Below are 22,750 nucleotides of genomic sequence, written 5' to 3' on the forward strand. Positions count from 1 at the left end.
CTATTTCCCCCCAACTGACCCCAGTGTGTAGTGCTCCCCTCCCTGTGTCCATGTGTTCTTATTGTTCAACACCCGCCTATGAGTGAGAACATGCAGTGTTTGATCTTCTGCTCTTCTGTCAGTTTGCTGAGAATGATGGTTTCCAGGTTCATCCATGTCCCTACAAAGGACCCAAACTCATCGTTTCTGATGGCTGCATAATATTCCATGGTGTATATGTGCCACATTTTCCCTATCCAGTCTATCGTCGATGGGCATTCGGGTTGGTTCCAGGTCTTTGCTATTGTAAACAGTGCTGCAATGAACATTCGTGTACATGTGTCCTTATAGTAGAACGATTTGTAATCCTTTGGATATATACCCAGTAATGGGATTGCTGGGTCAAATGGAATTTCTATTTCTAGGTCCTTGAGGAATCGCCACACTGTCTTCCACAATGGTTGCACTAATTTACACTCCCACCAACAGTGCAAAAGTGTTCCTGTTTCTCCACATCCTCTCCAGCATCTGTTGTCTCCAGATTTTTTAATGATCGCCATTCTAACCGGCGTGAGATGGTATCTCAGTGTAGTTTTGATTTGCATTTCTCTGATGACCAGTGATGATGAGCATTTTTTCATATGTTTGTTGGCCTCACGTATGTCTTCTTTTGAGAAGTGTCTGTTCATATCCTTTGCCCACTTTTGAATGGGCTTGTTAGTTTTTTTCTTGTAAATCTGCTTTAGTTCTTTGTAAATTACGGATATCAGCCCTTTGTCAGATGGGTAAACTGCAAAAATTTTTTCCCAATCTGTTGGTTGCCGATTCACTCTAATGATTGTTTCTTTTGCTGTGCAGAAGCTGTGGAGTTTGATTAGGTCCCATTTGTCTATTTTGGCTTTTGTTGTCAATGCGTTTGGCGTTTTGGTCATGAAGTCCTTGCCTACACCTACGTCCTGAATGGTTTTGCCTAGATTTTCTTCTAGGGTTTTTATGGTGTTAGGTCTTATGTTTAAGTCTTTAATCCATCTGGAGTTAATTTTAGTGTAAGGTGTCAGGAAGGGGTCCAGTTTCTGCTTTCTGCACATGGCTAGCCAGCTTTCCCAACACCATTTATTGAACAGGGAATCCTTTCCCCATTGCTTGTTTTTGACTGGTTTGTCAAAGATCAGATGGTTGTAGATATGTTGTGTTGCCTCTGAGACCTCTGTTCTGTTCCATTGGTCTGTATCTCTGTTTTGGTACCAGTACCATGCTGTTTTGATTACTGTAGCCTTGTAGTATAGTTTGAAGTCTGGTAGTGTGATGCCCCCCGCTTTGTTCTTTTTGCTTAGAATTGACTTGGCTATGCGGGCTCTCTTTTGGTTCCATATGAAGTTTAAGGTGGTTTTTTCCAGTTCTGCAAAGAAGGTCATTGGTAGCTTGATGGGGATAGCATTGAATCTGTAAATTACTTTGGGCAGTATGGCCATTTTCACGATATTGATTCTTCCTAACCATGAACATGGGATGTTTCTCCATCTGTTTGTGTCCTCTCTTATTTCGTTGAGCAGTGGCTTGTAGTTCTCCTTGAAGAGGTCCTTTACATTCCTTGTTAGTTGTATTCCTAGGTATTTTATTCTCTTTGTGGCAATTGTGAATGGAAGTTTGTTCTTGATTTGGCTCTCTTTAAGTCTGTTACTGGTGTATAGGAATGCATGTGATTTTTGCACATTGATTTTGTATCCTGAGACTTTGCTGAACTTGCTTATCAGTTTCAGGAGGTTTGGGGCTGAGACGATGGGGTCTTCTAGATATACAATCATGTCGTCTGCAAATAGAGACAATTTGACTTCCTCCTTTCCTATTTGAATGCCCTTTATTTCTTTTTCTTGCCTGATTGCTCTGGCTAGAACTTCTAATACTATATTGAATAGCAGTGGTGAGAGCGGGCATCCTTGTCTGGTGCCACATTTCAAGGGGAATGCTTCCAGTTTTTGCCCATTCAGTATGATATTGGCTGTTGGTTTGTCATAAATAGCTTTTATTATTTTGAGATACGTTCCATTGATACCTAGCTTACTGAGTGTTTTTAGCATAAAGGGCTGTTGAATTTTGTCAAAGGCCTTCTCTGCATCAATTGAGATAATCATGTGGTTTTTGTCTTTGGTTCTGTTTATGTGGTGAATTACGTTTATAGACTTGCGTATGTTGAACCAGCCTTGCATCCCCGGGATGAAGTCTACTTGATCATGGTGGATAAGCTTTTTGATGTGCTGTTGCAATCGGCTTGTCAGTATTTTATTGAAGATTTTTGCATCTATGTTCATCATGGATATTGGCCTGAAGTTTTCTTTTCTTGTTGAGTCTCTGCCGGGTTTTGGAATCAGGATGATGTTGGTCTCATAAAATGATTTGGGAAGAATTCCCTCTTTTTGTATTGTTTGGAATAGTTTCAGAAGAAATGGTACCAGCTCCTCTTTGTATGTCTGGTAGAATTCAGCTGTGAACCCATCTGGACCTGGGCTTTTTTTGGGTGGTAAGCTCTTAATTGCTGCCTCAACTTCAGACCTTGTTATGGGTCTGTTCAGGGTTTCAGCTTCTTCCTGGTTTAGGCTTGGCAGGAGGCAAGTGTCCAGGAATTTATCCATTTCTTCCAGGTTTATTAGTTTGTGTGCATAGAGTTGTTTGTAATAATCTCTGATGATGGTTTGAATTTCTGTGGAATCTGTGGTGATATCCCCTTTATCGTTTTTTATTGCATCAATTTGGTTATTCTCTCTTTTCTTTTTTATTAATCTGGCTAGTGGTCTGTCTATTTTGTTGATCTTTTCAAAAAACCAGCTCCTGGATTTATTGATTTTTTGAAGGGTTTTTTGTGTCTCTATCTCCTTCAGTTCTGCTCTGATCTTAGCTATTTCTTGTCTTCTGCTAGACTTTGAGTTTTTTTGATCTTGCTCCTCTAGCTCTTTCAGCTTTGACGATAGGGCGTCAATTTTTGATCTCTCCTTGCTTCTCATGTGGGCACTTATTGCTATATATTTTCCTCTAGAGACTGCTTTAAATGTGTCCCAGAGATTTTGGTATGTTGTGTCTTCATTCTCGTTGGTTTCGAAGAACATCTTTATTTCTGCCTTCATTTCATTGTTTATCCAGTCAACATTCAAGAGCAAGTTGTTCAGTTTCCATGAAGCTGTGCGGTTCTGAGTTAGTTTTTGAATTCTGAGTTCTAACTTGATTGCACTGTGGTCTGAGAGACTGTTTGTTACGATTTCCGTTCTTTTGCATTTGCTGAGGAGTGATTTACTCCCAATTATGTGGTCAATTTTAGAGTAGGTGTGATGTGGTGCTGAGAAGAATGTATATTCTGTGGATTTTGGGTGGAGAGTTCTGTAAATGTCTATTAGGTTTGCTTGGTCCAGGTCTGAGTTCAAGTCCTGGATATCCTTGTTAATTTTCTGTCTGGTTGATCTGTCTAATGTTGACAATGGGGTGTTAAAGTCTCCCACTATTATTGTGTGGGAGTCTAAGTCCCTTTGTAAGTCATTAAGAACTTGCCTTATGTATCTGGGTGCTCCTGTATTGGGTGCGTATATATTTAGGATCGTTAGCTCTTCTTGTTGCATTGATCCTTTTACCATTATGTAATGTCCCTCTTTGTCTCTTATGATCTTTGTTGCTTTAAAGTCTAATTTATCAGAGATGAGAATTGCAACTCCTGCTTTTTTTTGCTCTCCATTTGCTTGGTAAATCTTCCTCCATCCCTTTATTTTGAGCCTTTGTGTATCCTTGCATGTGAGATGGGTTTCCTGGATACAGCACACCGATGGGTTTTGTCTTTTTATCCAATTTGTCAGTCTGTGTCTTTTGATTGGGGCATTTAGTCCATTTACATTTAGGGTTAATATTGTTATGTGTGAATTTGATACTGCCATTTTGGTGCTAGCTGGGTGTTTTGCCCTTTAGTTGAGCTGGTACTTGTTGTTCCTTTATATGTGTAGAGCCTCTTTCAGGAGCTCTTGTAGAGCTGGCCTGGTGGTGACGAAATCTCTGAGTACTTGCATGTTCCCAAAGGATTTTATTTTTCCTTCACTTATGAAGCTTAGTTTGGCTGGATAGGAGATTCTGGGTTGAAAGTTCTTTTCTTTAAGGATGTTGAATATTGTCCCCCATTCTCTTCTGGCTTGTAGGGTTTCTGCTGAGAGATCTGCTGTGAGTCTGATGGGCTTCCCTTTGTGGGTAACCCGACCTTTCTCTCTGGCTGCCCTTAGTATTTTCTCCTTCATTTCGACCCTGGTGAATCTGACGATTATGTGCCTTGGGGTTGCTCTTCTTGACGAATATCTTTGTGGTGTTCTCTGTATTTCCTGGACTTGAATGTTTGCCTGCCTTGCTAGGTTGGGGAAGTTTTCCTGGATAATATCCTGCAGAGTATTTTCCAGCTTGGATTCATTCTCTTCGTCGCATTCGGGTACGCCTATCAAACGTAGATTAGGTCTTTTCACATAGTCCCACATTTCTTGGAGACTTTGTTCATTCTTTTTTACCCTTTTTTCTCCAGTCTTGCCTTCCCGTTTTATTTCATTGAGTTGATCTTCGACCTCTATATATCCTTTCTTCTGCTTGGTCAATTCGGCTGTTGATACTTGTGCATGCTTCACGAAGTTCTCGTGTTGCAGTTTTCAGCTCCATCAATTCACTTATATTCCTTTCTATTTTGTCCATTCTTGTTAGCATTTCGTCAAATCTTTTTTCAAGGTTCTTAGTTTCTTTGCATTTGGTTAGAACATGTTCTTTAAGTTCACAGAAGTTTCTTACTACCCATCTTCTGAATTCTGATTCTGTCATTTCATCACACTCATTCTCCATCCAACCTTGTTCCCTTGCTGGCGAGGAGTTGTGATCCCTTTTAGGAGGAGAGGTGTTCTGGTTTTGGGTGTTTTCATCCTTTTTGCGCCGGTTTCTTCCCATCCTTAAGGATTTATCCACCTGTCGACTTTGTAGTTGCTGGCTTTCAGATTGGGTCTCAAATCTTTCAGATTGACGTTCTGTTTGTTGATGATGAGGTTATTTCTGCTTCTTGGTTTTCCTTCTGACAGTCTGGCCCCTCTGCTGTAGGTCTGCTGAGGTTCACTCCAGGCCCTGCTTGCCTGGGGTTCACCTGCAGCAGCTGTTGAACAGCAAGGGTTGTTACCCGTTTTCTTCTTCTTCTATCTTTGTCCCAGAAGGATACCCGCCTAGTGTCAATCTGATCTCTCCTCTATGAGGTGTCTTTTTGGATATATAGGGGTCAGGGAGCTGCTTGAGGAGACGGTCTTTTCTTTATAGGAGCTCAAATGGTGAGCTGTGAGCTCTGTTGTTCATTCAGAGCTGCTGGGCAGGTACTTTTAGGTCTGCTGCAGCAGAACTCATAAACTGCTTTTTGTTCCCAGGTGCTCTGTCCCAGGGATTTAGGGCTTTATTTATGAGTTTCCGTTATGCTGCTGCCTTCTTTTTTTTTTTTTTTCTTTTTTTCTTCAGACCTGCCCAGCCCAGCATGGAGGCAGCCTAGTCACTGTCGGCCTATAGCAGCTTTGCTGAGCTGCTGTGGGCTGCGCACCGCTGCCGAGTGAACTTCCCTGCAGTCCTGTTTATATGGGTTTAGTTAGAACTGCTTTGGCGATGGTGGCCCGCCTCTGTTGGGGTGGAGTCTCTGCTGTGGCGTGTTGCCTTGGCAACGGCGGGCTGCCTCGGTAATGGCGGACGCCCCTCCCCCACAGAGCTGGACTGTCCCGGGTTCAGCTGCGCTTGCTGTGAAATTCTCAATCCAGAGTTTCTGGTTGCTGTTCTTTTGTGGGGGTGGGGCCAGCCGAGTCTGATCGCCTGGCTCCCTGCCTCAGAGCCTTTTTTAAGTTGGTGTTCCAGTTGCCTGTTGAAGAGGCGCCGGGGTCTGTTTGTTTTCCCCTGCGGCCACTCACTGCGCTGGCTTAAACAGCGGCACTGAGGTTTGCGGCGCTTTTTTTTTCTTTTTTTTTTTTTGCCCTGGAATCTACTGTCCTGGTTCTCTGCTCAGTCCCCTTTTTGAACCAGCATATGGGCGACTTCCCGTGGCTCCAATCGCCAGCCAAAAGGGCACCCGGACCGGTGTATTTTGTATGGAGAACCGCGGCTCCGGGGCGCCGACAAAGCAGCCGCGCGGGGCAGAGCAGCGGCGCTGGTCGGCACCGGCCGGCGCTGGCCGGCACAGCAGCGCTGGCCGAAACAGCCGCGCTGGCGACCATGGAGCACCTCTGCCCGGGAATTTCCTTGTCTGTGGGCAATAAAAATGCGGCGTCCACTCACCCTCTGCGCTTTCACTGGGAGCTGCAATCCTGAGCTGTTCCTAAACGGCCATCTTGCTAAGCAAAAGACTCTTTCTCTCATTTTTATGGGGAATCCTATTCTGACCTTCCCAAACACTTTTGTATTTATTTTCTCCAGCTTTCTGATACGTTATCATTGCAATATCATATTGCATTTTAATGCCTATTAAATTAGATGAACAAAATTGGAAAATGCAGATAATAAAAAAAGAAGAGTAAAAGCACTCAATCTCACTACACAGACATAATTAATAATAGTATTTTCATTTTGATTTATAAACTTTTGTATGCACATGTATGTATTTTATACATATGTGATTTAGTAAAATCAAGTAGCTTAATGTCCTATAAATAGCTTTTAATATCAATAAAAATAATAATAATTCTTAATAGTGGCATGCTATTTTATTTTTTGGAAGTGTACTATCACATTCCAGTTATTTAAGTTATATCTCAGGTACAAAATCTGACAATAATCCACAACTAACATAATCACTATTACACATAGCTTTTGGCTCTTCCAAAACTGTAGCTAAACAAAAATTACAAAGGAAATAATGATTCCCTGCCTTATAAGTTTATAATACTCATTTGAAATGAACATTGTACACATCACTCTTTAAATTTCCACTATTTAAATAAACTTGCTTCTTGCTTATTAATTTGTTTACTCTAACTTGGATTGATGGTAGTGCTACTTGCAGAGGATAATGCATTTCTAAACTGTTTCTATGTTTCATTTTACAGTACCCGTAGTAGAAAAATCAGTCTCACAGAGGTATGTTGACAGGAACAGAAGAAATTTTGGAATATTTTCAGAAATGCACAATATTTATTTGAAATTCTTATTTAAAACAAGTGATAACATATTTTTAAAATACATATTCAATCCATCAGTAGTCACTTCCAACAATTTATCCTGTCTATAATTTTTTTCCTTTTGATAAAAAAATGGATTCTGAGATAATGTGATATTTTTCATTCTGTATCTCACTGATTTCACCTACTGACCTGTTTGTCTATTCTTTCACCAATGCCACCCTGTCTTCACTAGTGGAGCTTTATAGTAAGTCTTGAAGTTGGGTAGTGTCAGTCCTCCGACTTGGTTCTTCTGTTTCGATATCATGTTTGCTAAAAAATTTCATATATACAGATATAGAGAACAAAATGTTGGTTAGCAGGGTAGCTGCTGGAGGAAATGGGAGATGTAGATAAGAGGATACAAAGTAGCAGATATGAGGGATGAACAAGTCTAGAGAGCTAAGGTACACTGGGAGGACTATAAGTAATACAATTGTAATATATATGGGATTCATGTGAAATGAGTAGATTTTGGTTCTCTTGCCACAAAAACAAAAAGATTGGGTAACTACATGAGATGATGGGTATGTTAATTTGCTTCACTACAGAGGCTTTTTGCTATTTATATGTATCTCATAACATCACGCTGTATATTTAAGTGAATACAATAAAATATATTTATAAAAAAGAAAAAATGTATTCCAGAAAGATCAATTTTCAATGTTTGGACTTCTGAATTTTATATTCCCTCAGAAGGAATATGCAGCCATCAAAAACAATGAGTTTGGGTCCTTTGTAGGGACATGGATGAACCTGGAAACCATCATTCTCAGCAAACTGACAGAAGAGCAGAAGATCAAACACCGCATGTTCTCACTCATAGGCGGGTGTTGAACAATGAGAACACATGGACAGAGGGAGGGGAGCACTACACACTGGGGTCAGTTGGGGGGAAATAGGGGAGGGACGGTGGGGGGTGGGAAGCTGGGGAGAGATAGCAAGGGGAGAAATGCCAGATGTAGGTGATGGGGAGGAAGGCAGCAAATCACACTGCCACGTGTGTTCCTATGCAACAATTTTGCATGTTCTTCACATGTACCCCAAAACCTAAAATGCAATAAAATAAATGGGAAAAAAAAATTTATGAGGTGAAATTGGTAACGACTTGTTGCAGATGTGGAATATCAACAACATCAACCATTTTCTTGTAGTTGTTAAATTATGTACCATCACTATCTGTAAATACTTTTTTTCTAAGCTTTTAATGTTTGTTTTTGCCTTTTAATCTTACCTGCCATTGTAAAACATGTTGCAGTTTTTCTTTGCATAGAATTATCATAATCATTAAATTATTAAAGATATCATATAAATAAGTGATTCTGGCCATAGGCATATCTTTGAAAATTTGAGATTAAACTGGCTTCCTGTCTTGATGAAACGCAAACAGTTTACTACCTATGTCAAGTATTTTCAACAGAGCTTTTCCAATGGAACAATTGGTTATAAAGAATGTTTCTTGAAAAGGACCTTTACATCCTTTGTTAGTTGTATTCCTAGGTATTTTATTCTCTTTGTAGCAATTGTGAATGGGAGTTCACTTTTGATTTGGCTCTCTGTGTGTTATTGGTTTATAGAAATGCTTGTGATTTCTTCACATTGATTTTGTATCCTGAGACTTTGCTGAAGTTGCTTATCAGTTTCAGGAGATTTGGCTGAGACGATGGAGTCTTCTAAATATACAGTCATGTCATCTGCAAATAGAGACAATTTGGCTTCCTCTTTTCCTAATTGAATACCCTTTATTTCTTTTTCTTGCCTGATTGCTCTGGCTAGAACTTCCAATACTATATTGAATAGGAGTGGTGAGAGAGGGCATCTTGTCTGTGCTAGATTTCAAAGGGAATGATTCCAGTTTTTGCCCGTTCAGTATGATATTGGCTGTGGGTTTGTCGTAAATAGCTTTTATTATTTTGTGATACGTTCCTTCGATACCTAGTTTATTGAGGGTTTTTAGCATAAAGGGCTGTTGAACTCTGTCAAGTGTTTTTTCTGCGTCTATTGAGATAATCGTGGTTTTTTATCTTTGGTTTTGTTTATGTGATGATTACATTTATAGACTGGCGTATGTTGAACAGAACTACAAACCACTGCTCAATGAAATAAGAGAAGACACAAATAGATTGAAAAACATCCCATGCTCATGGTTGGGAAGAATCAACATCATGAAAATGGCCATACTGCCCAAAGTAATTTATAGATTAAATGCTATCCCCATCTAGCTACCAATGACCTTCTTCACAAAACTGGAAAAAAACACTTCAAACTTCATATGGAACCAAAAGAGAGCCCACACAGCCAAAACAATCCTAATCAAAAAGAACAAAGCTGGAGGCATCACGCTGCCTGACTTCAAACTATACTACAAGGCCACAGTAATCAAAACAGCATGGTACTGGTACCAAAACAGAGGCATAGACCAGCGGAACAGAATAGAGGCCTCAGAATCAATACCACACATCTGCAATCATCTGATCTTTGACAAACCTGAGAAAAACAAGCAATGAGGAAAGAATTCCCTGTTTAATAAATGGTGTTGGGAAAACTGGCTAGCAATGTGCAGAAAGCAGAAACTGGACCCCTTCCTGACACCTTACACTAAAATTAACTTCAGATGGATTAAAGATCTAAACATAAGACCTAACACCATAAAAACCCTAGAAGAAAACCTAGGCAAAACCATTCAGGACATAGGCATAGGCAAGGACTTCATGATTAAAACACCAAAAGCAATGGCAACAAAAGCCAAAATAGAAAAATGGGACCTAATTAAACTTAAGAGCTTCTGTACAGCAGAGGAAACACTCATTAGAGCTAACTGGCAGCCAACAGAATGGGAAAAAATTTTTGCAATCTACCCATCTGACAAAGGGCTAAGATCCAGAATCTACAAAGAACTAAAACAGATTTACAAGAAACAAACAAACAAACCCATTCAAAAGTGGGCAAAGGATATGAACAGACACTTTACAAAAGAAGATATCAATGAGGCCAACAAACATATGCAGTCTTTTTTTAAAAATTTATTTTATTGCATTTTAGGTTTTGGGGTACATATGAAGAACATACAAGATTGTTGTGTAGGTACACACGTGGCAGTGTGATTTGCTGCCTTCCTCCCCATCACCTACATCTGGCATCTCTCCCCTTGCTATCTCTCCCCAACTCCCCGCCCCCCACCTTTCCTCCCCTTCTCATCATCACTGGTCATCAGAGAAATGCAAATCAAAACCACATTGAGATACCATCTCACACCAGTTAGAATGGTGATCATTAAAAAATCTGGAGACAACAGATGCTGGAGAGGATGTGGAGAAATAGGAACATTTTTACACTGTTGGTGGGAGTGTAAATTAGTTCAACCATTGTGGAAGATAGTGTGATGATTCTTCAAGGACCTAGAAATAGAAATACCATTTGACCCAGCAATACCATTACTGGATATATACCCAAAGAATTATAAATTTTTCTATTATAAAGACACATGCACACGTATGTTCACTGTGACACTGTTTACAATAGCAAAGACCTGGAACCAACCCAAATTTCCATCATTCGTAGACTGAATAAAGAAAATGTGGCACATATACACCATGGAATACTATGCAGCCATAAAAAACATTGAGTTTGTGTCATTCATAGGGACATGGATGAATCTGGAAACCATCATTCTCAGCAAACTGACACAAGAACAGAAAACCAAACACCATATGTTATCACTCATAGGTGGGTGTTGAACAATTAGAACACGTGGACACAGGGAGGGGAGCATCACACACTTTGGTCAGTAGGGGTGTGCTAGGGGAGGGACAGTGGGGGTGGTGAGGGTGGGGAGGGATAATGAGTGGAAAAATACCAGATATAGGTGATGGGGGGATGAAGGCAGCAAACCACCTTGCCAGGTATGTACCTATGCAACAATACTGCATGATCTGCACATGTACCCCAGAACATTACAATTAAAAAAAAGAATGTTTCAATTTTCTCAATTTTTAAATATATTTTCTTGAGTTAGAGTTGACAAACCAACTTAACATATTACATGTTGTAATGTGGTCCTATAGAGCATGACCAATATTAAGCTCACACCACATACAACTTGTTATATAAGCCACATGCATAATGGTTTATACCCTGTTCAATGAGATGGAAGTCACTACATGATACTACATACTACTCTCCACGCTTGATCTTAGCGAAAAAGTTGAGAAGCTGTATATGCTTTATTTTCATTTTCTGTATTAACGCCTTCATGAAATAGCAAGGCAAGAAGGAAAGAAGGAAGGGAGGGAGGGAGAAAAGGAAGAAGGGGAGAAGGGAGGGAGGAAGGGAGGGAGCGGGGAGGGAGGGAAGGAAGGAAGGAAGGAAGGAGGGAAGGAAGGAAGGAAGGAAGGAAGGAAGGAAGGAAGGAAGGAAGGAAGGAAGGAAGGAAGGAAGGAAGGAAAGAAAGAAGGAAGGAAGGATTGATTCCAGCACTGGTCTGTGGTCTATGGTTTGAATAACACAAACCTGTCAACTGTTATGACTCCATGTTTGCCAGACAGGTTCTATCCTGCAGCTAGAGGTACAGGGAGTCAGGTCTAGTCTTCTGAGAAGGGGAATGGTGAGAGCAAGGTCACTCAGGCTGAAAGGGTCAGTAAAGAAACCACAGCCCAGTAGTGTAAACTGGGTCAGAATAAATACAGGAAGAGGAGAGGTAGCATGCTTAGGGGTCCTAGAAAAAGTATAGAAATAAATTCTAAATCTCAATCAGTAGTGGGTGAAGGACGGCAGTACATTCAATATCAGGTTAGGATTGATTTAGAAATAATATCACATGCAATTTAATGGATACTGTTGGCTTGCATAAACCTTTATTTAGTTCTTCCAACAATGCCTATTAAATTTAACTGCCATTTTACACTCAGGAAACTAAGTTGCAGCATGGTGAGCAATATGATTAGGATCAGGTAGTTGGAAAGTCGTAGATGGTCTGTCCAGGGGTATCTGAGTCAAAACTATAGTTTTCTACTAAACAGGGCACCTTCAGTGACTGGGAGTCTGACTGAGTCTCTAGGTAAACTTGAGTCAATCAGCAAGAGTGGAGTGAGATGCAGGGAGGGGAGCACTACACACTGGGGTCAGTTGGGGAGAAATAGGGGAGGGATGGTGGGGGGTGGGAAGCTGGGGAGAGATAGCAAGGGGAGAAATGCCAGATGTAGGTGATGGGGAGGAAGGCAGCAAATCACACTGCCACGTGTGTTCCTATGCAACAATTTTGCATGTTCTTCACATGTACCCCAAAACCTAAAATGCAATAAAATAAATAAATGGGGAAAAAAAAAAGAGTGGATTGAGATGGAGGCAGAGTGCATTCATTCATGAATGCATGGGGCTTCCACAGCATGACTTTTCACAAAGCTTGAAACTCCATATGTATGTAGTATCTGATCCTCAGTAGTGGCCTCCAGTGACACGTGTGGTACAGTTCAGAGGAGGAATTGTGACACGATGGTGACAGATTTCACCACCAGGTGTCCTTCATGGTTAATCTTTGCTTTAAAAACATCTTGCTTCTATTGAACAGCTATTCTTTTATTTTTGTTTTTCTGATTTAAAAAGAAGTTGACTCAGAACCTTGGAAAGGCAAGAAAATACATTTCTCTGCTTCTCCCCTAACACTGTGCAAGCCTAAAAAATGACAAGTGGTTGAGAATCTTACAATACTTGTTACAGTATGCCCACTTTAGTCAAGTATTTTGAATCTAGAGAAAGTATTTATCTACTAAAGACCTTGAATTTCACTAGTTAGGGATGAATTGGTTCTGTGACTCTGATTTAAATTAGAAAGCAATAAAAGAACAGAGCACGTTTTGAAATTCACCAGATACTTACTGAGGGCCAGCTCTGTGCCAGGCACTATTCCAGGCTCTGATAAGTGAATATGGTAGAAAATGCTTATTATAATTCTAGATTTTGTATCCTGTAGGTAGTCTATTACTAATCTACCTGCAAGTTTCAGTTGGGTGTATCAGCTAGGTTTCCTAAGAATAGACTCCTGTCATCAGAGTCTTCCAAGTTCATGGGTGGTTCAAAAATCTGGCATGAATTTAGGGTGGAAGGGTAAAGGCTGCAGACATTGCTAGATTCTTATATCTTGTTCATGCTAGGATATACGATGTCTCTGAAATATTAATGCCTTTAATTTCACAGATGAGAATCCATTTCTAATAATACTATGTCATAAGCCACTCGTATTTTTAAAACTTGGGCATGTCTTATGCTAATTAGAAAAGGGTCTGATATCAATACCACTGATTGCCTTTGAAGGGTGAGTTTTGTGATTAGAGTGCCATTTCATTGCCACTCCTAATTAAAGTGGAAGGAACCTAGGTTTCTATTATAGCTTAATGCAATGAAAAAGTAATTAATCAATATTACACCATCTACATGGAAGTAGGTAGGCTACAGATATTGTAGCACTAGTCCTAACCCTCAGGTGTTCAGATTCAGTGGACCTCAAATGGGATCCAGAATTCTGCTTTTTAACATTCATGCCCAGTTGAAGGAAGGCCTCCCTCTGAGTTTTGGGAATCACTGGATTATTCTGGTAGAAGTACTGTAGGAGGCTAGAAGAAAATGAAAGGTGGTAGCTAAGCCAACTCTATGCCCACTAAATGGACCACTCAGAAACAAAAGTAATAAACCATTGATACAGGAACTGAAGGATCTCAAGGGCATTGTGTTAAGTGAAAAAAGAAGCTGACCTCAAAAGATTACAAACTCCATGATTCTATCTACAGAATATTCTTAAGGTGACAGAACACATGGACACAGGGAGGGGAGCACTACACACTGGGGTCAGTTGGGGGGAAATAGGGGAGGGACGGAGCGGGGTGGGGAGCTGGGGAGAGATAGCAAGGGGAGAAATGCCAGATGTAGGTGATGGGGAGGAAGGCAGCAAATCACACTGCCACGTGTGTTCCTATGCAACAATTTTGCATGTTCTTCACATGTACCCCAAAACCTAAAATGCAATAAAATAAATAAATATGAAAAAAAAGATGACAGAGTATATGTGAATGAACAGACCAGTGGTTGCCAGGGATTAGGGATGGGGTTGGACTGTAAAGGCGTAACACGAAGGAGTTTCTTTTTCCACCATAAATCAAGGGATTTATGGTGGTGGTTATATAAATCTCTACATGTGATGAATAAACTGAGTATCTGAGGGTTAGGACTAGTGCCACAATATCTGTAGTTCACATACTTCCACGTAGATGGTGTAGTATTGATTGCCTTTTAGTTGCATTAAGCTATAATAGAAACCTATGTTGCTTCCACTTTAATTAGGAGTGGAGATGGACTGGCACTCTAATCATAAAACCTACTCTACAGAGCAATCAGTGGTATTGATATCAGACCCTTTTCTAATTAGATGGAAACTTTCTACAGTCTCAAGTGTTTAGGGGATGGAGGAACTGTTCAAAATTCCAATTGTGGTGGTTAAATAAATCTCTACATGTGATGAATAAACTATATATACACACACAAAACATAGTGCGTTTAAAAACTAGTGACATCCAAATAAGTTCTGAGGTTCAGTCAGTGGTGTTATACAAATGTCAGTTTCCTGGTTTCGGCAGTTGTACGGTGGTTACATCCAATATGCACGTGAGGGAAGCTGGCAGAAGGATACCTAGGAGCTCCTTGTAGTATTTTAGCAAGTTGTATGTGAATGTAAAATTATTTCAAAATAAAAAGTAAAAACAAAAGAAATCAACAATAACCAGCCTATGTTGAAGTTGCCAATGTAGTAAGGATTAAAGATAGTGTCTGAAAACACAAACGGGGAAGGTAAAACCCATGGAGGTTGAGAATATGACAGAATCTCATACAGACACCCTGCGTTCACATGTCTGTTCTCCTTCTTTCTAGTTGTGACTTCAAGCAAATTACTTAACCTCTCTGTGCTTTAGTCAGCTTGTCTTTGAATTTGGGAAATAGCAGTATCTATGCTGAAGGGTTATTGTGAAGCTGAAGTGAGATATGTGTACAGAACACATTTATTAACGTTTGATACATAGGGAGGACTCCAAAACATGTCATTTTTTTTGTTAGCAATGTGGAGAAAGAAGCATCAATACTTAGGTTAAAGTGAGTGTGAGGATCTCTGGAATACTGAAAATTGAAAATTTCTGTATATTTATGGTGTACAACATGATGTTTTGATAAATGTACATCTTGTGGAATGATTAAATCCAGCTAATGAACACATCCATCACCACATATACTAATCATTTGAAGGAAAGTAAAGTTGTGTAGAAGATAAGGCAGGTATTTACTTTTGTTTTAATTTGAGTGCTTTACAGAGGTAGTGCTAATGGAAATTGTGTTGATGATTTCACTAGGTTCTTAAAGAACAAAGTCTAATACAGTTATTCAAAGATAATTGAATGAGCAGGGATGGGGGATGCTGAGGTGAGTAAAAATGATCATTACCTTCAAGAAGCTTATATCCTAATGACAGAGTCAGACTCAGTGAAATACACAGTTATTATGAAATCCAATCAGGCTGTGAGACAAGAATTTAAAGTGGTTGGCGAGGAAAGGCTTTGCAGAGGTCATCCTGAACCTGCCTTTGAGCAATTCTTTCTCTGTAATGGGAGGGTCTGCCGGGTTTCTGAGGCTAAGAAGTAATCAATCTTTGGTTTAAAAGTAGCAGCATGATAATTTAATTTTGGCTAATATTGCTGGCTAATTGTGGTCCCATCATACTCACTCATAGACTCTTCCTGAGATCTGGAAACTCCCATCCATTGGAAAGGGTGAGAGTCCTGGTCTTTTATTTAATGGTCACTTCACCTTTCATCGCGTTCCCTGGAGTTGAGAGGATAGGGCAAAGAAATGGAGCTCCTCCATCCCCACATTAGGGAGCAGAGGGGAGGGGGTTTGGGGAACACAGGACTGGCAAGCCCTGATCTCCATCATCAGATGGACATCCTGTTCACTTCCTCTTCCCATCATGAGTTTCTGCTTTCTGGAGTAAAAGGTGAAGGAGGTGCAGTCTGGGCCTAGCCTCTTGGGGGCCAAGTTTGCTCTTTCCTGATCCTTCTCTGATTTTACTGGATATCCCTAAACACACCTTAGCTTTTGCATTATTAATGGAAGGTCCTGTTGATGGGTACTGTCATAAAATGTTTTTGTTTTTCAGAAAAGCAAACAAAAAGATCTGTAAACAATGATGTTTGCTAAGGGTTGGAAATAGGATATTTCAGAATGAAGCACCATCATCTAAGTGTGAAGAACATAGAGCTAAACAAAGAAGCTGCCTCTTAGAGATGTTCTATTCCAGGACTCTGCTTTCCATCTGAGAGTGAATATTCAAATTTAAACTATTTTATTAATATTATTCTTTAAATCTCTCTGCCAGAATTTCCATCAAGAGTCAGTAATATAGCTGAGTAGTTCACTGAATCTATCACATAACTGTTAAGATGTGCCATTATTTTATATAACACAAAGAAAGAAAATTCTGCCACTTAACCTATAATACTGTAAGATTTCAAAGATGTTACACAGTAGGAAAAAAAGTAAAGAGTTAATATGGTATGGTATGTCTTTAGATGGAAGATAGAATTTCCTTTTTAGACTTAAGATAATTGGAGAAACAATAAATATTTTATTGTTTGAATATTGGCTGAAGTTTGAATTCCAGTTCCTCTGTTGCGTGACCTTGGGAAGTGACATTTCTTTAAACTCTATTTCTTCGTCTGTAAAATGGGATTATACCCACCTTCATTGGGTTGAGGTGAGGAATAAATGATTTACTGGATGTAATGCTTCTACCCTAATCCCTATCCCATGTTGTACATTTTAAAAAATTAGTTTTTCTTCTCCTTATTTTAAACCAATATTATTCTTGTATTAATTTAAGTCAAGTTCCTCCTGTTCCAATCCTCTAAAGTATAGGCATAGTTCTAAATTGAGATGCCTCATGAAGAGGAGTCTTAGTCATAGTAGAGCATTGTTCTTTCTTGCCATCTCTGTCTCCTTACTTTGTCCTCCTTTCTGTCTTGCTGGTTGAAATGTAGAATTCAATGATTAATTCCCTGTATTGCTTTGAACATAGACACAAATATTCTCTGCTTGTTGAATAGTTGTATATGATCATCAAAAGGAGCAACTCTAATTTTTTTTCCATTTATTTATTTTATTGCATTTTAGGTTTTGGGGTACATGTGAAGAACATGCAAAATTGTTGCATAGGTACACACGTGGCAGTGTGATTTGCTGCCTTCCTCCCCATCACCTACATCTGGCATCTCTCCCCTTGCTATCTCTCCCCAACTCCCCACCCCCCACCGTCCCTCCCCTATTTCATCCCAACTGACCCCAGTGTGTAGTGCTCCCCTTCCTGTGTCCATGTGTTCTCATTGTTCAACACCCGCCTATGAGTGAGAACATACGGTGTTTGATCTTCTGCTCTTCTGTCAGTTTGCTGAGAGTGATGGCTTCCAGGTTCATCCATGTCCCTACAAAGGACATAAACTCATTGTTTTTGATGGCTGCATAATATTCCATGGTGTATATGTGCCACATTTTCCCTGTCGAGCCTATCATCAATGGGCATTTGGGTTGGTTCCAGGTCTTTGCTATTGTAAACAGTGCTGCAATGAATATTCGTGTGCACGTGTCCTTATAGTAGAATGATTTATAATCCTTTGGATATATACCCAGTAATGGGATTGCTGGGTCAAATGGAATCTCTATTTCTAGGTCCTTAAGGAATCGCCACACCGTCTTCCACAAAGGTTGAACTAATTTACACTCCCACCAAAAGTGTAAAAGTGTTCCTATTTCTCCACATCCTCTCCAGCATCTGTTGTCTCCAGATTTTTTAATGATTGCCACTCTAACTGGTGTGAGATGGTATCTCAATGTAGCTTTGATTTGCATTTCTCTGATGACCAGTGATGATGAGCATTTTTTCATGTTTGTTGGGCTCATGTATGTCTTTTTTTGTAAAGTACTGTTCATATCCTTTGCCCACTTTTGAATGGGCTTTTTTGTTTTTTTCTTGTAAATCTGTTTTAGTTCTTTGTAAATTCTGGATATCAGCCCTTTGTCAGATGGGTAAACTGCAAAAATTTTTTCCCATTCTGTTGGTTGCTGACTCACTCTAATGACTGTTTCTTTTGCTGTGCAGAAGCTGTGGAGTTTGATTAGGTCCCATTTGTCTATTTTGGCTTTTGTTGTCAATGCTTTTGGTGTTTTGGTCATGAAGTCCTTGCCTATGCCTATGTCCTGAATGGTTTTGCCTAGATTTTCTTCTAGGGTTTTTATGGTGTTAGGTCTTATGTTTAAGTCTTTAATCCATCTGGAGTTAATTTTAGTGTAAATTGTCAGGAAGGGGTCCAGTTTCTGCTTTCTGCACATGGCTAGCAAGTTTTCCCAACACCATTTATTGAACAGGGAATCCTTTCCCCATTGCTTGTTTTTGTCTGGTTTGTCAAAGATCAGATGGTTGTAGATACGTTGTGTTGCCTTCGAGACCTCTGTTCTGTTCCATTGGTCTATATCTCTGTTTTGGTACCAGTACCATGCTGTTTTGATTACTGTAGCCTTGTAGTATAGTTTGAAGTCCGGTAGTGTGATGCCTCCTGCTTTGTTCTTTTTGCTTAGAATTGACTTGGCTATGCGGGTTCTCTTTTGGTTCCATATGAAGTTTAAGGTGCTTTTTTCCAGTTCTGTGAAGAAGGTCATTGGTAGCTTGATGGGGATAGCATTGAATCTGTAAATTACTTTGGGCAGTATGGCCATTTTCACGATATTGATTCTTCCTAACCATGAACATGGAATGTTTCTCCATCTGTTTGTGTCCTCTCTTATTTCGTTGAGCAGTGGTTTGTAGTTCTCCTTCAAGAAGTCCTTTACATTCTTTGTTAGTTGTATTCCTAGGTATTTTATTCCCTTTGTGGCAATTGTGAATGGCAGTTCATTCTTTATTTGGCTCTCTTTAAGTCTGTTATTGGTGTATAGGAATGCATGTGATTTTTGCACATTGATTTTGTATCCTGAGACTTTGCTGAAATTGCTTATCAGTTTCAGGAGATTTGGGGCTGAGACGATGGGGTCTTCTAGATATACAATCATGTCGTCTGCAAATAGAGACAAATTGACTTCCTCCTTTCCTATTTCAATACCCTTTATTTCTTTTTCTTGCCTGATTGCTCTGGCTAGAACTTCCATTACTATATTGAATAGGAGTGGTGAGAGAGGGCATCCTTGTCTAGTGCCAGATTTCAAGGGGAATGCTTCCAGTTTTTGCCCATTCAGTATGATATTGGCTGTTGGTTTGTCATAAATAGCTTTTATTATTTTGAGATATGTTCCTTTAATACCTAGCTTATTGAGGGCTTTTAGCATAAAGAGCTGTTGAATTTTGTCAAAGGCCTTCTCTGAGCAACTCTCATTTTTACCTATTATGGAAAATGCCTTCTTCCTAGATAATGCTATAGAATGTTCAATATTGCCTCTCCAATTTCTGTAAGATTTTAATCATACCCTCTTTAATTCATTGCATCTCTTCTGTCACCAACTACCTTGTTTATTGAATTAACTCCTCAAAAGGATTTTTAAATTTTATTTCTTCTGTTTAAAACTTTTGGGCATCAAAGGATACTGTAAAGAAAATGCAAATACCCACAGAAGGGGAGAAATATTTGCAAATCATATGTCTGATAAGGCTTTAGTATTTAGAATACATAAGAAAGCTTTCAAATCAACAATAAAAAGATAATCCAATTAAAATTTGGCAGAGGATTTGCATATATATTTCTCCAAAGAAAATATACATGTGGCCAATATGTATGTGTACAACAGGCATCTGGAAAGATGTTCAATGTGATTAGAAACTAGGGAAATGCAAATCACTACCACAGTGAGACACTACTTACATTCACAAAGATGGCTATCATCAAAAAGAAAGTAACAAGTATTGGTGAGGATTTAGAGAATTAGAGCCCTCATACTTTGCTGGTGGGGATGTAAAATAGTATAGTTGCTTTGAAAAATTGTTTCCCAATTAGTCAAAAAGCTAAATATAAAGTTACTATATGAGTTAGTTCTCGTCACTCTATTGTGCTCCTGAACACTAGCACTTATTTCTTCTATGTGACTCTATTTTTGTACCCACTGACTGGCTCCTCTTTATCTCTCCCTCCTCACTACCCTTCCCAATCTCTGTTGACCACCATTCTATTCACCACTTCCATAAGATCCTTTTTTTAGCTTCCTCATATGAGTGAGAACATGTTACATTTGTCTTTCTGTGTATGGGTTATTCCATTTAACATAAAGTCCTTCAGTTCCATCCCTATTGTAGCAAATGACATGATTTTATTAATTTTTATGGTGGAATAATATTTCTCTCTCTCTCTCTCTCTCTCTCTCCCCCTCTCTCTCTCTCTCTCTCTCTCTATATATATATATATATATATATATATATATATATATATATATTCTGTTTTCCATTTTGTTTATCCATTCATCTGTTCATGGACACTTGAGTTGATACTAACTCTTGGTTATTATGAATAGTGCTGCAATAAACATGAGAGAGCAGATCTCTTTTCGATATTCTGAGTTCCTTTCTTTTGGATATATACCCAGCAGTCAGATTGCTGATTTAAAGCTTTCGATAGTAAAGAAAATAATTAATAAAAAAAATAAAGAGACCTACACAATGGGAGACAGTATTTGCTAACCATTCAACCAACAGAGGATTAATTAATAGAATGTATAAGGAACTCAACTCAATACAAAAAAAAATCTGATTTAAAAATGGGCAAAATGACATTTCTCAAAAGAAGACATACAAATGGCAACAGGTATATGAAAAAATATTCAATATCACTAGTCATCAGAGAAATGCAAATGAAAACTACAATGAGATATAATCTCACTCCAGCTAAAATAGCTGTTATCAAGAAAAGAAAATAAATGCTGGAGAGGATGTAGAGAGCAGGAGACAGTTGTTCACTGTTGCGGAATGTAAATGGGGACAGCCACTGTGGAAAACAGCATGGGGGGTTCTTCAAAACCCTCTTTAAAAAGTTAAAAGAGTAAATTTTAGGTGTGTGAAACAAATCTCCATACAAATAATGTTACGAGATAACCAGTGATATAAGTCAGCCCAGAAGAACTAAATAATAGTATAATGTCCTAGTGCATATGACAAAATAATTGTTGAATAATATAGCACAGGTGGAAGCTCAATAAAAGTGGAGTATTAGAAGAAAGTCTTGTGGAATAGAAAGCATTTGAGATGAATCTTAGAGAATAGGTAGAAATTAGTGAGAAAGAAAAAAGAGAAGAATATTTCATGTAGGGGAATAATACCTAAACAGGATGAAAATAAACATTTTATTCGTGCTCAGGAGCAATAATTGAGTAACAAGGCCAGACTGTGGTTAAATTAGGGTGTAATGAGAAGGCAGTAGAGAAAAGTTAAAACAATCCCATGACGGGTCTTCAATATCTGTGGCATCTGGACTTCAATTGGTAAGCACTGGAGAATCATTCAAGGTGTCTAAGTGGGGATATAGCGATTCTAATTAGTCGTTTGTAATGTAAGTGAAACAGCAGGAGCAATTGAGAAACTAGACCTAAATTGAAGGCTAGAAAGAAGAGAATTAGATTTTAGAGACATTTTAGAGTAGACAAAACTTAAAGTACATGAGGAACTTCATTAGATACAAAGAGTGAAAAAGGAAGAAATCAAACACATCTCTCAGCTTTGAGTATGGATGATCGGGGAGGAGGCAAATGGAGAGAGATAGGAAGCTGAAAAGGAGGTGCATGGGAATTGGACCACAGGCTCAAACTGGACCAGCTCTACAGTTTTATATTGCAGATAGGAGATCATTGTGAAATAACTTGCAAATACCCAGACATGCAAGCTTGGAAATCAGATGAGTAAACAGGATTAAAAATTAGTCACCTAAAATTGATAAGAGTTATGGGAATGCATAAGAGTTTTGGGGGAAGGTGACACTTTGTAAGGAATGTGCACATTTGATTGTCCGAAAAAATGAAACTAGTGAAGATGAAATGGTGTATGTCTAAGAAAGTAGGAGAGAGACTTAAGAGTGGGCCATCTTGGAAGCTAAGGAAGGGCACATTTCTCAAAAGGCAAGGAAGCAACAGGTCAGTGTAGTTGAAAACAAATCTCACAGAATTAGAATTGAGTAGAATCCACTGGATTCAACAATTAAGAAGTCATTGGCAGCATTTGGGAAGACAATTTTAGAAAGGTATTAGAAAAGACAGACTGTAACTCACTGAAAAATGAATGCGACATGAAAACATTCAAACTTGAACGCAGACTGCTTTTGAGATGTTTGGTTGTAAAGGAAAGGAGACAGAGATGCAATGGTTTGCATGGGCATCTAGGCAAGCAGTTACCTTGGAATGGTGGGTGGTCTCAAGCCTATAGGCACAGATAGATAAAAGGGCTACTTTCATTCAGCAAATTCAAGAAATTCTACCTTCCACGTGCTTGTTACTAAGTGCTGTGGATATAGGAGTAAACAACATAGACAAGATTTCTC

The sequence above is a fragment of the Sapajus apella genome, unplaced genomic scaffold (genome assembly GCF_009761245.1).
Source record: "Sapajus apella isolate SASKATOON/1434 unplaced genomic scaffold, GSC_monkey_1.0 scaffold14, whole genome shotgun sequence".
Taxonomy (NCBI): Eukaryota; Metazoa; Chordata; class Mammalia; order Primates; family Cebidae; genus Sapajus; species Sapajus apella.